Source organism: Numenius arquata, chromosome 9 (assembly GCF_964106895.1).
Source record: "Numenius arquata chromosome 9, bNumArq3.hap1.1, whole genome shotgun sequence".
Taxonomy (NCBI): Eukaryota; Metazoa; Chordata; class Aves; order Charadriiformes; family Scolopacidae; genus Numenius; species Numenius arquata.
In genome coordinates, this window is record NC_133584.1 from 30449530 (window position 1) to 30466405 (window position 16876).

Consider the following 16876-nt stretch of genomic DNA (forward strand, 5'->3'; position numbering starts at 1 on the left):
GGAGATAATGATTTCTGAAGGCCTTTTTGGGGGAAAAAGTTAACATTTCTGAAGTAAGATGTAGCGATATGTGACAGCAAAATTCAAGTAAATGGGCTGTAAGAAGCGATAATAAAACATTATTTTAACAGAGCAGGAGAGATGCTGGGTACTACAAGTGTGATGCGTAGCTCCAAAGTTAGTTGATTCAAAGAAAACAAAATGATCAGCTCTCTGGAAGAAAAATCTTTTTTTTCTCCCCCTTCTATCTGTTTGCTTTCATCTGAAAAAAAAAAAAGTAAATCTTGGATGTGAAGAAAACTTGCATAAAGATAGTTCTTCGGACTCCAACATGGGCTTCCTGTCTGAAAGCCAAACCTAACCCTGTAGCTTGTTTTGCAGAAAGAGGAGTTACAAAGCAGTGGATTTGCTTTTAATTTAGGGAGTCTTTCAGGCCGGCCAGGTGGCCAGCAATGTTAAATTTGGTCTGTTAGTCTTTGGATAGGATTCTTTCAGTAATTTTGTAACCAATTGATTTAGCATCCAAAAATGCAGACACAGAATTAGGAGTGTGAAAGCAGGAAGCCTGAGTGATGCTGTGTTGGGATGAATGACAGATGAGAAGCTGATCGCTGTGGAGTACCAAGACCAGCTTTGTCAGACACCCCTGTGAGTTCCCAGCACTTGTTTGTTTCTGTAAAATCTGATTAGAATCATAGAACGGTTAGAGTTGGAATGGACCTTAAAGATCATCGAGTTCCAACCCCCTGCCATGGGCAGGGACGCCTCCCACCAGACCAGGTTGCTCAAAGCCCCATCCAGCCTGGCCTTGAACCCTTCCAGGGATGGGGCATCCACAACTTCTCTGGGCAACCTGTTCCAGTGCCTCACCACCCTCACAGTAAAGAATTTCTTTCTAGTATCTAATCTAAATCTCCCCTCTTTCACTTTAAAACCGTTACCCCTCATCCTATCACTACGCTCCCTGACAAAGAGTCCCTCTCCATCTCTCCTGTAACCCCCTTCAGATACTGGAAGGCCGCTCTAAGGTCTCCCCGGAGCCTTCTCTTCTCCAGGCTGAACAACCCCAGCTCTCTCAGCCAGTCCTCACAGGAGAGGTGCTCCAGCCCCCTGATCATCATTGTGGCCCTCTGGCCCTTCGCTGGACTGATTGAGATTTTACTGATCACTCTCAGCAGAAACTTAACTGCAGGCTATCTGGGAATTTAATTTTCGTAAAAGAAATCTCAGTTCATGGGAGATTAATGATTTAAATGAAATTTGCATCTGATTTATCAGGACCATGGAAGTGTCTCAAGGATTTTTTAAAAAGGCTGTTCTAAAAGCATCAGTATTGATCCTTGAACCTGAGAGCACATGGCTGCTGTTCCACTTCTTTACCCTTGGTTGTTTCAGAATGGGTTTGAGTAACTGCTTTGTGGTCCTGCAGAGTCAGTTCTGACACGCCAAAACCAATACTAAAGCAGTTTGTGTGTGCCTGACAAAAGGACCCACCAAGCCTAAACACAATACACTTCAAACTTGCCTGACTTGGAAATACAGCGGTTTTGTACTAAAAAATGCTCAGCAGTGGATAATGCCTGTGGCTCTCGAGCTAGATTCTGTTCTAGTTTCTGAATAGTCCAATGCCAGGCTGACAGTTTGGGCGGGCGTTATATATTTGCACAGACATATACTTGTCTGGCTCATTGTTTTTGTTATTTTATCTCCCCTGAACCTTGCCTGGACTTCTGGTATTAGGAAAATGAATCTCGCAGGCTTCTTTCCCATTAAATGGAGGAAGCATTTCTTGGCAACAGTTTTTTTTCCCGATATTAGCAGAAGACTGGCAGCTTGTTCCCATAAATGACAGAGCTCCCATTAGAGAAATCTAATTTGCTCCCTTACCAAAATTCACTTGTGAAGATCTGTCATCAATCAGCCCAATTGCTGACCATGCCCTTCTTTTGCATGTGGCCATGAGCCCTGTCTTATGGGATGGCGTCCCCTGACCTCCCTACATGTCTTTCTGGTGCCTCCCTGCTTGTTCATATAAAGGATGACCTGACAGCCCTTCTGAATGAAGACAACCTTCTGGACCAGCTGTTCTCTCAGTCTCTACGCAAAGCTGCCCTCGTTTCCAGGAGATTTTTAAAGTTTGGGTGAAGTACGTAAGAACTGCCACAAAATGAGTACCTCATTCAAGACTGGATGCACTGGTAAGCATTACAGTTTAGAGATGCCTGTCGGGAAGTGATGGATTATCCTCACTAACAACTAGCATAGAGAGGCCTACAAGTAATTCATTGCTTAGGTACAATGCAGGAGACCCTAGAAGCAAGTCTAGTTCTGCCGAAGCCGTTTTTCCCATGGGAAATTAAATTAAATCCTGAACTCCTCTTTACTAGTAAACATTGTTACTAGTACAGGATTTCCTTACAAGAATAGTTCACTGCTTTATGGCTATGTCTGCATGGCTCAATACAGCACTGATATTAGCCTGTATCCTTGAGCAATTGCCAAACTCAACGCAGACAAGGAAACAAAAGCCATGCAGCCACCAGCAGCTGAACCGAAGACTGGGAACCCAGATGTGATACCACACAAAAGCAACTGCACTGCTTCCAGTTCCAGAGCAGCTGTGGCCAGGGATACCCCAGGGATCTCTCCACGCTTCTCCAGTGTGCAGTATAGCAAGCACACGGTGGGAAAAGAATAATGTGGTAAAGGGCCAGGGAGGCAGAGTGGAGCCTCATAGGTCTTGGAAAATTGTGTGAAGCTTGATCTTGATTCCTGGGAGAAGGAAACCCAATGAATATTCTGGCACAGAAGCTTGGTAATAGTGCACACAGGTAGTTGATGTATCAGGAGACCGTTCAAGAAGAGTCTGGAGTAAATAAACTAGGAGAATAGAGTTTGACTGAGAAATCAATGTAGTTGGACAAAGAGAAACATTAAATCTCATAAAAATTACCAGGGGATAAAAAATTGGACATCAAAAAGGACGATAAAGATTGCCAGATTCTGAGTCAACATTATATCACAGGGATGGCTTGTGTATTACTGTGTCTACGATTTAACATTAAGTATGAGCGGAGGAACTATTCCCTTCAGAGAAGCAGCTGTTGATTGTGCTTCTTTGCTGTCAAAATATGGAAAAATGCTAAATGAACGTTCAACTGATTGCTCAATGAAAATAAAATTCTAGACAACTGCCAGATTGGCTGTGTGCCCCAAATGAATATCCAGATATACGATACATAGCAGTAAGCGTGTTCATTTTCGGGTAACAGATTTGTGTGAAACATCCTCTGCAATGGCTTTAATCATAAGAAAACATAGAAACTAATTACATCTTGAGAACATTTGGATAACTGTGTGCTGAAAACAGTGAATAAAAAGATACTTTAGTGTACTGCAAGGGATTGCAAAGTTCTCATTAGAACATATAATTACAAAATCATAATTAAACTAATATGCTACTAAAATGGAAAACATTGCAATTGAGATGTTGTTTTGTAGTTCAAATAATTTAATTTGTACAATCTGAAATTAGCTTTTAAACCTTATTACACAGTGAATTACTGTAATATATATTTATAGGATTCACAGAAGATTGGTTAAAAGCTACTTTTTAACAATCGTTAAACAATAACAATCCTCTTACGACACATAATAGGAGTTTTTTTGTCATTTGGGGATTGCAAAGCAAAAGGGGTGAAGAATCATGAATCACATCTGGAGAACAAACTAGTGATATAAAAATATGGCTACGGAATTTAAAGGGTCAGCCTCCCCTTTTCAGCAGAGGCTCTGTATAGACTGCTCAAAATGGAGAAGTGGGTGCTGTAGCTCCCTTCAGCTTGCATCCTGTTATGTTGCTGCAAAAATAAGGAACTTGCTTTTTTAACACACAGCGTGCTAACAGTAATATAAGGAACCCTTCCAAGCACTGCTATAGTCAGTGGTTTCAGAGAAAGCAACAGGAATTTAGGTTTAGATGTACTAACTTTAAGGGACGTTCAGGAGATAGAGAAAGTGGCGAGATAGAGGATTAAATGAATGGGCACAGGTTAGGTGTTGGACATGTGCAAGTAAAGGTGGAAACAGAATTAACACAAGGGGATCGATTAATAAGAAGTGAAATTGTAGCGGGAGAGGAAATGACCCAAAGGTGGAAGTACATTCAAAAGGGAAAAGGGAAGGAGAGTAAGCACTAGAAGACAGCAATGTGAGGCTTGCAGAAAAATAAGATTTTAAATACACCGTGTTAAACAAGGGTATGGAAGAAATATAATCCATAGGGTGTCAGAACAAAATACCTATAGTCAGTTAGAAATGCTGGGGAAGACAGATTGGTCTTGCTTTTCTTTACAAGCGTAGTAAGAAAGAACTGCAAGAATCACGGACATATGTTGTATTAGTGTTCATCAAATGAAAGCCAATGAGGGAAGGAGATGTAAAAAAATAATTCTGAGTCTCTTAGCTAGGACTTATGAAAATAATCTACTTGAAGAATTGCTTAAAAAGTCTAGTGCTGCAGAAAATACGTTTGCATTAACTGTCATTGCTGTTTAGCAAATTATAATGTATCAAAACTAACTCAGTGCTGTAATATTCATCATATTGACATCTAACAATTTCATTTTTTGTCCTTTTTGGGAAAGCAGCAATAGGAACTAATTACACATTGCAGATGGCAACAACAGTACTTCCAGAGCAAGTTCTCTTAGACAGTGATGAGACCATAAGAGCCTTTGTTGCAGGGAATGGGTACGCTCTTCTGCAGAGTCTCTGAAAACAATTTTCTCCAGGTTGTTTCCCGGCGCTGTCATGGGTGGGATGTGGCTCTTGTGTCTCTGGCCCCAGTTGCACCCACACTGAAATTTCCCCCTCCAGCTTGGTGATACCTGGGGTTGGGTCCTGCTAGTACCCAGCTGTGGTCAGATCCCATGACATGTGATTTCTGCCTTGGAGCCTGCTGACCTGGCTGTTGGAAAGATATTCCATAGCCTAGAAGGTTCCACCTTAAACTAAGTATTTTCTCATACTCAAATTAGTATTTGAGCACAGGTGGTCAAATTAGTATTTGACCACCTGTTAGCGGTCACCCTCAGCTCCTAGCTCATCTCCCCTCATGGAGCTGCACTGCTCTGGTTGCTCCCTGAAAATGGCACTGGAAGGTGATCTAATTTCAAACAATACTGATTTCACTAATGCCCTCTCACACTCCCACAAACAAGCACCAGGATGTATATACACAGGCAGTCTGTCCAGAATCAGATGCCTGAATTCGGGTGGTCTGTCCAGGGTTCCTAGTGGAGGACAGGACACCATCTATTGAGTCCTCGTCTTGTCTCCTGCTTTGAGAACCATGTGCTGATTTCTGCACACGCCTTTCTGTACCCTCTCGGGCCTGATGGTCTCTCCACCCCATCCCACCTCCATCAGTTGTCAGGATTTACTCACTGTCCTTTGTCTTTGACCTGGATGTCCTGAGAAGTTGAGAGACAATGACAATTTTTTATATTCTTTGCCTCTGTACTGGGCACTGGTGAGGCCTCACCTCGAGTACTATGTGCAGTTCTGGGCCCCTCACTACAGGAAGGACATTTAAGTGCTGGAGCGTGTCCAGAGGAGAGCCACCAAGCTGGTGAGGGGTCTAGAGAACAAGTCATACGAGGAGAGGCTGAGGGAACTGGGCATGTTTAGTTTGGAGAAGAGGAGGCTAAGGGGGGACCTCATTGCCCTCTACAACTCCCTGAAAGGAGGTTGTAGAGAGATGGGTGTTGGCCTCTTCTCCCAAGGGAATAATGGCAGGACCAGAGGAAATGGTCTGAAGTTGCGGCAGGGGAGGTTTAGATTAGATATTAGGAAGAATTACTTTGCTGAGAGGGTGGTCAGGCACTGGAACAGCCTGCCCAGGGAGGTGGTGGCATCGCCATCCCTGGAGGTATTTAAGAAACGTGTAGACATGGCACTTCAGGGCATGCTCTAGTGCCCGAGATTGTTGGTTTGCGTCTGTTTGTGGGTGGGTGTGGTGTGTGGTTGTGGGTGTTTGGTTTGGTTTGGTTTTGGAGTTGGTGTTCTGGGATTTTTTGGTTGTGGTTTTTTTGGGGTTTTGGTTTTTTTTTTGTTGGTTGGACTCGATGATCTCAAAGGTCCCATCCAACCAAAAATATTCTGTGATTCTGTGAAATCACATTTTACTTCCAAATTTCCCTAACTTGCTGTTGAAGTTTTCTCTTCTCCAATGTCATTTTGGAAGTGGGTTAAATTTCAATTGTCCTGAGTATAAGGTTTGGGAAAAAAGCTGATACTGTGTTGGGGTGGGCTACCTTTTGTCTCCAACAGAAGAACATTTATTCAGTTTTCTCTTCATCTACCTCACATATGAGCTGGTTCAGGTATCTGCTGAAGTGAAAAGCTGTAAGATTCATTTTATAAAGAAGGATGAGCAAGAACACCACAAATTCTGCTCACGACCAAAAGTCATACAAATACTGCTGCTCACAAATAGGGAAGAAAAATTGTTTTGCAGGTTCAAATTTATGCTACGGTATTGCTTCAGACAGTTCTGACACAAAATTGATTTTGCAACTAAGTAATAAAATGGAAGAAAGGTCCTTGTCCTTTACCATGTATGTCTGCTACATTTTTTTTCTCATTATTTTATTGTAAATCTCATATTATCTGGGATTTTCAATGACACATTTCCCAGAAGTATGAATATAAACACAAAGTATTAGGTAGTGTTAATTCTCAGTAAACCAAATTTCTCTGCTCTTATGCCCATAAAAATAGGCTGAAAAACATGAACCACAGAAGCCAAGAAACCTACAAAACAAATGAAACTTGTCCATTAATTCAGCTTTTTCAATTACCAGATCTTTTTGATGATTGAAGTGGTACTATGGAAAAAAAATATGTATTTTTTGCAAGTAACCAGAATAATTGCAGGCAAGATTATGGCTTTTACTATCATCTAGACAAGACAAGAGAAATTGGTTTTCTGTCTCTTTATGGTTGCCCAGACATTGGGTCTGAGCATCTCTTTATATTTTTGTCATAGCAGGTGGAGCCCAAAGGGCAGTACCTTGGCTCTCCCTGTTTTACTCTTGTGTCCAGAACAACAGAGCCAGCAGCAGGTGTCTGTCTTTTCTGTTGGTACAGACCCAAAGCAGGCTGCCATTAGCCTCTTAGAGAATATGTAGAAGATAAATGAATCAGAAGGGCATTTCTGAATGCTTGCAAAGCTACCCTACCATTGTATACACAAGCCAGACACCAAAAAGTCTTATCCTGCTACTGCTAAGTCAAATTAACTGTAGCTAAAATCAGACCAAAACGGTGGTTTTTCACGAGCTGTTGGACATCCATCCTGTGCACTGCTGTAAGGACCCCGGAATAATACCACACCTCTAATTAGCTCAAAAATGACCACAAGACACAACTTTGGACCAAAGGGAGAAAGAAAACGTGGTTTGAATTTTTCAAAGTGCAACACTGAATTGTCCAGTATTAGGTATACACACTTAGGGGCTTATTAAAGTGTCAAGGCAACTGGTCATGAGGGCAAGAATTAGGTAAAGAAGATGCCAGGAGGATGAACCAAGCTGTGTGCTCTACACTGCTGTGAGAAATAAGCCTCTTTTAATGCAAGGTCCATGGTAAAAACTGAGATGTCTGTGAAGATCTGTCCCAACCTCTCCTTCCATGTAGCCTGCCGTAAAGGCTGAGCAGATCACCCTTGGTTCAAGAAGAAACCTAAATGAGCTTGGAGAGAAGGAGTAAATGAACATCACCATGGGGTATGATAGGCTCACCTGTCTTTGTTTTCTATAAAGAATGTGAAATTTGTGGGTGGGTTTTGTCCTACAATTCCTTGCTGCTGCTGCAGAGTCAGAAGATGTTTTTCCTACGCTACAGGTCAGTTCTGCTCAGCCTTTATTCCTTGCTCATACTGGTTTTCTGCTTGCAGTAGTGATGGGAAAAACCTTCCTGCAAACTGGCAGCAGACAGTGGTTGAATGCAATAGTATCTTTTAATGGAAAACATTAACGCAAAAATAAAAAGCTTCATGGAGCAAACTCCAGCAAAGCCTGATTTATTGCAGTGATCTTTAGAGACACTTCCATACTTGAGGTATTAAGACATTATCCCTTAACTGCTGCTCTTCTCATCCTGTTCCTGGAGATTAATAAAATATAGCTCTTGGATCATAAAAAATTCCAATGCATTTCTGAGTTTCTTTGATACAGAAAGTGTCTCACTATCATTGCAACTCAGTACCTAGTTATATGACAGCACACGGTAAGGTTTAACCTGCACAGGCGTATGGCTTCCTTTCTTAAGGAGGATCTTTCCTTCACGCTGATATCTGAGCAGCACAGTATTTATGAAGTTGTAGCACATTGAAAAGGATTTAAAATAGTTACTTAGTGTTCTTTCTGCTGAGATCTAGACCCTATCATTACACTAATTTATATATTTGAAAGATAATTTACAGATAATTAATAATTAACTTCCAAGTTGCTTTCTTGTGGAAAACAGTTCTATTACACATTTTCACAATACGTGGAAAAGTACTATGTTAGAGATTCAGCTAGCACAATGGATTTTTTTTAGATAAAAGTCATTAGTTCTCAGTTATGGCTGTGTACTGCGAATAGGGAATTATGTTATACCTTTCCAAGATGTATTTTCCTCTATCAGGTTCACATCCAACGGGATCAATTCCTTCAATGTCAGTGACAGGCTTCAAAGAAAAAAGTCAAAATAATGGAAAACCAGGATGTGACAAAGTTGTACTCAATGTTTTTATAATTTTTCACCAGTTACACTGCTATTTAACTCACATTGAACCCTTGCAAAAACGCTGAATTTAAATACAAGCCACGTGCACCAGTGAACTATAATCTCATTGACTGAGTTTCAACACGTTACTGATAAGCCTGAGAATTTAAATACATAGAGGTGTTCCTTATCGGTTTTGCTGTGACAGCCAATGCACCTTTGACAGCCTTAAGTATTTGGTGGCTGTAAAGCTGTCCCTTTGTTCACACAAAGATATTGTGAAGAGGAAAACATGCCCAGTGTCCAAACAAGAAAGCAAACAGCCCTTTTTTTTGTCAGTTGGCCAGGATGACATTCTGCCAGGATGACATTCCACCAGGGTGCTCTGAGCACCATTACACTGCCGCTTGTCCTGCTGGCACATGTCAGGACAAGGCATCTGCAATCAAGGCAGCAGATGGTTCTTTGGGTCACCTAAAACCAGAGTTGGCATGGACACATCATTTATGATGCTGCTAAGAGAGAACAAAATATCGGCATGCACATAATAAAAGATCTCTGGATGATGAGGGCATCCTGTATCCCGTTAATCCATTCACACAGAACAGTAGCCCCCAAGTTTCTGAATAATATTTTTTCTATTAATGTGCTTGCTTGTTCCATATCTGGTGATATATACGCATGCAGTCCATAACCCATCCATTTAAAACCAATTAAAAGCAACTGTTTGGGGAATATTTCATGTTTTGACCACGCTTGTGGACAGCACAGCATGAGCTGCCTTGAAAACATCTATGACTGCTGGACCAACGATTGAACTGCCAACACTCAATTCATGGCTATTTCATTTCTTTCTGTTTTTCCAGGCTCCACAGAGTGAAAGTAACACATTTCTGAGCAGTGGTTGGCAAAATGGTTAAACTCCCTGAAAGTTTCAGCATTGCAGAAATTTCAGGACCCCGCTGCTACTTGTATCCCATTTTTACTGTGATATTTCCAAAATAAAGGAGTGAAAGGGAGAAGAGTACAGACCTTCGGTGTGCATTCTGTGCCACATCAGCTGGAGTTGTTCTGGTAAATGTTTCCAAGTCTTAAACCATCTCATGTCTTACTGGTCACAATGCGTTGGCTGACAGCACTCCACAAGTGTTAACCTAGAACAAGGCAATGAACGATGACACCACGGGTTAGAGAACAGGCACTCTCTTAGCTGAATTGCTTCTTACAGCCAAATGCAGACACAGAGTGCTCATATTGATCACTGCACTTACATTAATTATGTGATCCTTCTGCAGTGGATCAAGCCACCATGCCTTAAAAAACCTGCAATTAGTATTAGATGACTCTTAGTGTGCATTTTCCCTTAAACTCTGAGGGGGAGGCCAGTTGTCAGAACTTCAGATATGGCACAAGAATGTCTTCTGAGGAAGGAAGGAAGGAAGGAAGGAAGGAAGGAAGGAAGGAAGGAAGGAAGGAAGGAAGGAAGGAAGAAAGGAGGGAGGGAGGGAAGGAGGGAAGAAAGGAAGGAAGGAAGGGAGGAAGGAAGGAAGGAAGGAAGGAAGGAAGGAAGGAAGGAAGGAAGGAAGGAAGGAAGGAAGGAAGGAAGGATGGGGAAGAATGGGAGAAGGTTTTCAGTTACTTTTTTGTTAGAGCTGATGCTCCCTTTAGTCCTACATTGTGAGATGCTCGTCACTTTGGAGTGAAGTGGTCAAGAATACAAGGTTTACAAAAGAAAGGAGAACACAGACCCAAATATATATGGCCAGCAATCGTTCAGGGATCAAAGATTTCATTCTTCTGTAAGGTGTTTGTTTTCTCTGTATCCTGCTGAGTTAATTTTTTGGTATTCTCTCCTTGTAAATGGACAGAGTATTATGGTTTCTTCTATGTTTACGAAAAATTTGACTGATGAATCCTATGCCTCTCTGCCTGTTGTATATGGAAATGGGTAGGAAGGGAAGAAGAAAATCCTTCTTTGCCTCCTGAAATACATATTCCTTAATTTACCAATAACTGAGCTTTTAAAAATGTTGAAGTTTTAACAAAATAAACTATTATGTGCTCCATTAACCTCTTTCCCTGGGTTTTGAACCTTTAGGAATTGCTGCTTCTGGCTTACATCCACAACACAAAAGCCACAAACATGATGTACTGCAGATAAAAGATGCGATTGTCATGACTTTATGAGCAAAAACACCAGGTAAGACAGGACTAAAACATCACAAAAGGTACACAAAAATCCTGTGAGAGTGAGCAACGGCAGTAGTGCCAGCTATAGCACCTTGGCATTTCACTTAGCTAAGCCAAGGCACTAAACACATGTACAAGTACCAGTTAATTCTTCATCTCTGATGCCATGTTGTCATGTGTAAATATGCATGCACACCTACAGCACGCAGCAAGGATTTCAGTGGCCTTTTAAAAAAATCTGGCCTTTGAACTGTAGAAGGCTCAAGGTTTAATGCTTAGTGGAAAAAGGAAAGAAGACCGTGCTTTGTATAAAATAACATAATCCAAATATTCCTCAAAATATTGCTCTGCAAATATGCATGACACATGAATAACTGGAATTTACAGGATATTGTTTGAGCCGTAATAGCTTTGCTATCATAACTGTGGGGTTGCAGCACTGCCTGAGCAAAGCTGAGGCTGGCAGAGACATCTGCAGCAGATCACGTCTTGCTGTGGTTCCCCAGTGCCGCTCCTCCCTGGCTGTGAGCGTCAGGTTAGAGCCTTATGGTCACAAGCGTGGAGAGGCATAGGGGATGGGTGGCACGCGGGCGTTAGAGCCCTTGCAGGAGCTTGTTGGGTGTATGTGCTCAGCTCGTGGCAGCCCTGGGGACACGGGGCTGAGGCAGCCTCACCTCTGCTGGACTACCCCATTTGGCAGCTCCTAATGAAAAACCCAAACCATTGGGAGTAATAATCTTTTCCACTATAAATTAAATTTTTCTTTGCATGCAGTTGTATTTCATTGGATGGCATTTTTCAGCTTTACAGTTTGTTTTTAATACATGATAAGCTCGTCTGAAAGTTTTGTATTATTTCTTACAGAAGGGTATGTTAAACAGTTATATAAAACATACAGAAATCACTATATCCACTAAATTTCTCTTCTCACTTATTATGGGTTATTTTAATTATTGTATTTGGTTTTTTATGGATCACAGTGTTTTTTGAATTACTTCTGCTATGGGGGTTGGTCTCCATTAACAGGAAAAGAGTTTATTTTATGAACACAAAAAGTGCACAGATTTTCAGCAACTAGAATATATTTTTAAATCCCCAAATGTCACCATATTAGGAACAACTTTTACCCATGCCATAATATTGCTAAGTTAGATAAGCTTAAAAGATAGCTTTGAAGCATTGAGTACAGGTGAAAAACCAGAGCAAGATATTCAATGACATGTATCGTTGAATTGGTTGGTTCTAATATATGTTCTCCTATATTTCTCTAAGTAAAGTCTTGGCCCTGACTCTCTGACCCACATGCTCTTGGGAGAAGGTGAAAGGTGGCAGGAAGAAGCGGTCCAGAAATTACTGGGTCACATACAGCGCCGTTGGGAAAACAACCAAGTAATAAGTTTGGCACTTGAGCTCAGACAGACATGGTAATTCTGGGACCTGGCCATACCTGTTCTAATTTTTCCTTTTTGCTTTAATTGCTTTGTCGGTCTCATCCCCCCCCCCCTCCCCCCCCCTCCCCTCCCCTTTTGAACAACAGATTCTACTTTATGATTCTGCTTTATGATTTGCAACACATCAACTGGAAACATGGCTTTGTCCATTTCCTTATCTTATCCAGGCTCTGACTGCATTTAAATTATCAGCAGTGATCAAATAGGCTGTGGTAGTGCGGCACCCGCCTCTTGCTGCGGGGGATGAACGTGGCATCAGCACTTTGGAACAGGAGAATCAGCACATCCGTGGTCTGTTCGACACTCTGCATAACAATAGGAAATATTTAAATTGCAATAGTTTGCTATGACGTATCTAAACATTACTGGAAAACAATTCATCAGCTGTTCACCTCTCGGGCGCTGCGGTGAGGAGTCCTGTGCTGGCGGTCTGCCATGGGGCGTTCTCTGCCTCCTGACCTGGAGGACCCGCATCACAATGATACTTGAAGATCCTGCAGCAAGTGAGCTCCTGTGGGACGTGAGGCATGACTAAAAGGGTCGGAAGACAATCCATTTACTTAGTTGAGACAATTTATTAATATTTATAATTTGCTACATAAAATATTAGAAGTAATATTTTTACAACACAATGGCAATGTTTCCCCTTTATCACGTCCATCCATGCAGGAACATTTACGGTCACAGGAAAAATGGCATGTTACAATCATTTTTTCCCCTTAATTGCCCAGGAAATAGAAACTATTTGCTAGTATTAACCAATAAACAGTGAAATTAATAGAATACAGTTTGTTTGTAACCTGATAGGGAATTATTTTTGAAAATTGTTTATTCAGGCCCAATGATAACTACTAACAGTCTGTTCTGTAGTACCAAATGGAATTGTATTATCATGCTGAAGATATTACCCCAAAAAATGTAATGTGTTGCAACGAAATCTAGTGATGAAATTTTATCTGTGCTGTCAGCAGGCCTTCAGCCCAGTTTCTCCTGGATTCAGTCTTGTTTCACTGAACAAGCCTAGACAGGTGAAAGCAGCAGAAAGTAGCTTGGATTCAGCATGGTTAGGCATCCAGCAGAGACACCCAGAGCGTGTTAGGATTTGTGCTCTTCTCTTCATGTTGGGAGCCAGCTCAGACCTGCGCTGGCACATTGTCAGAGTTTGTATGATCAAAGTGGTTTATGTCTAGATGGGAACATTATCACTGAAAGATGTGGTCTAGCCAGAGTATGACCTATCCGCACTGGAGCCTGGAGACAACATAGAAGTTTAGCTGTATGTATCCTTTCCAAAGGATGTGTATATGTGTATGTATCCTTTCCAAAACTCTGCACAAGAAGTTGCCATGCTCAGCAGCAATAGCTGAGGTGAGGACTTCCCAATCTGTTTCATTTGCAGTGACTTGTATTAGCTTAAGTAATATATTATTAGCATTGTATCTCTTTATTAGCCCAAACAATGCAGCGGCTTAAACTGTTAGCTTAAACTATTCAGACGGTGATTGCTGAACTGGAACTTGTGGATGAAATGTGAGGAACAACCTTGGCAGATCAGTGGGGGTGGGAGGAAGCTCAGAGGGCAGGCAGAGCAGAGGGCAGAGCACAGCGATCTCATACACCAGGGCAGATGAATCCAAAAAGGGCATCACCCACAGCCATAGCCAGTAAGCTTTTAAAAAACCCAGCTGCTCTGGGCTGAGACAGTTTAATGTAGATGTAGTTTTACACAGTAAATAATTAATTCCGTATGCTTCCTACTTTGGATTCTTTTCCTTGCCTTAGCTAAATCACGTCTCACTTTAGAAAGCAGAGTAAAGCTAAATGTCAGAAGAGCTTATTTCTGGATGAGTGATATAATTATTAACAAGCAAGCAATCAAGTCCTCAGATAATACACAATTCAGGGCATACCTTTGACATTTTGACTAAAAGTATAAAAAGTGCAATTAAATCAATGTACTTCCCTAATAGAGTTCTTACATCAGAATTCTAGATGGCTAAGGTTAACTCATAATGATTTAATTCATAATTTTTTAAATTACAGTTGATCACTGCTATCTGTTTCTTCAGAAAATCATTAATGCTCTTTAGTGAAACTGGTTTTCTATCACAAAGATTGTCATACCTTATTAATAAAACTTTTCATGGAAACTTGTATGTATTACAAATTTCAGAGGCAAAATTATATAAAGGTGTCAGAGAGATAATTTGTAGAGCCAGTTTAAATTAGTCTAGATGTTGAATACTCCCACATGTATTTTATTCTCAAGATAAACATACCAACTTTTGTTTCAGGTCCTTAGGCACAATTTGTATCTCCCCTTTATGCTGAGAAGTCACAAAAAATAAATCACTGTTTTAGAAATAAGTATGTTTGGTAACAAGCTTTGTTCTCACCAATCATAAAGATTAAATTAAATTGCAAAGCTACTACAAATTTCATGAAATTCAGATTTCATAGATATGTGTTATCTTAAAGTGTCAGAAAGATAATACAATCTAAGGGATTCAAAAACCCATTTCTGTTTTGCCTCTCCATATACCCAGTTTTATTTTCCTATCATCTGGCAGTTTAAGAAATTGGCACACTGCAACAGCATGCCAGAAAAAAGTACCATTTTTGTACAGTTACCCTTATGCAGTACTGCTGTAATCCATAGGTCCTGTTGGACAGCTAAAATCCACTGAAATCAAATACAAAACTCATCAATCTGGCATTTTAAAGTTAAAATTTTTCAATAAGCAGCTGGTTTTGAAATTCTGAGCTGGTATCTTCCTTCAAAACTGGAGTTCTGCCAGCCTCATGGAGATGGTTTAATTTTACTCTCCTGATTCAGCTGGGTACGTTCAATCTTCCTGATGTTTCTCAAGTTAAGTTTCTCAAGTAAACTTTTTATTGTACATCTGAGTAGACTGATGGAGAATGGAAAACAATAATAGACAAAATGGCTATGAGACATGATAATTTGAGAAAATGAAGATAGTTATTTTCCAAATACTTAAAATGTTTTAGAAAGCCTTAGTTTCAAAATAGGTAAGCCTAGAAACTGCAATTAAACAAAACCAAAAAATTATTAAACCAAAACCAGGGTCATGTCTTTGCCTTCATTACTATTTAGAAAGGTTTAATTGTTAGTGTTACAATGACTGAAACCTGATTTTCCCGTAGGAAGAATACATCGTCAGTAGACGGGAAAATACTGTGGCTCTTTGTATCCACACTATCTTTTTCTGCTGGCGGCTCCTGTGTGCACGATCTTCATCCATACCTCTGCCTCTTTAGAGTTTTATTTGAAAGAAGAATCCTAAACCCAGACTCATGACTCCTATGGGACCATGGATAGAAATATTTGTTGATAAATGTTGAGGATTGCAATATGTAACGGTTGTTGCTGCAACAACAGAGCTAATAATTGAGGCTGGTGATCAGGAAGTTGTGAATAAACATTTGAAATGGACTTGGGCTGAGGAATGTGTCACTGATCAATGTGCTGTTCACCACACTAGGGTAAAGCTTCCATTCTTCATGCTGTGCTCAGATGCTACAGTAATTACTGTGTCACAGATAAGTCATTTGATAGAACAAGTAGAGCAGTTCCTTGTTGATGAGAATAGGCAGTGTTTCCTTGTTAAAGGAAAAGCTGAATATCCTTACAGAAAAAAACCCACATGGCAGTATTTAGCGTATTGTCTTGAACCTTCCTTTAATAAAAGATTAGTGAAAGACAATGGGTTTTTCTCCCACACACATTGTCCCTTGTTCTCTATTAATATGTACTTCAATAAGGGTGTAAAGAATATGGCATGAAATTGGAATGCAATAATATTTAGGACTGATGACAAATAAGAAGATTAAAATGCATTATACAGAATCTATTATTGCCTCCGTTACTGATACTGTTAACCCAAAGTATAGGAAATTCACTATCAATAACACCAGGAAAGGTTATGGCTGTTCTTTACTGGCCTATCTCTTTTTTTTTTTAAATAGAAAGAAAAATACTTGTAGTTTTACTGACTAGCTTTTTCCCTTCTTACATCTTTTTTGCTGACACTGTGTTTGCTCTATGTGTACTTTGCAGACTTGGCAATCTTGGGCAAAGAACTCCATCTCAAAAGGGACACACAAGCCCTGAGACTACTAACAGCAGGTTGGAGGAGGATGCTGAGAACCCTAAAGGAGTGTGTGGTGTTGGCATGAGGTAGCATTAGTGCGGAGGACAGTAGTTCAAGGTAAAGAGTGGAAGTCTCTTTGCTCCACAGTGCAGATGTGGTGCTATAGATGATACAACAGCCCAGAATGCAACTTGTAACTTAACGGTCTCCATGACCATGTTGAATGATGTTAATACCATCCCTTTGTAGTCTGACCTGAGAAGGATGCAAAGGTAGCCTAAAGGTACTTCAGCTCTCTGCTGCCTGCTTGGTCATCAAGTTCTGTGTTATGCCCATAAGGTACAC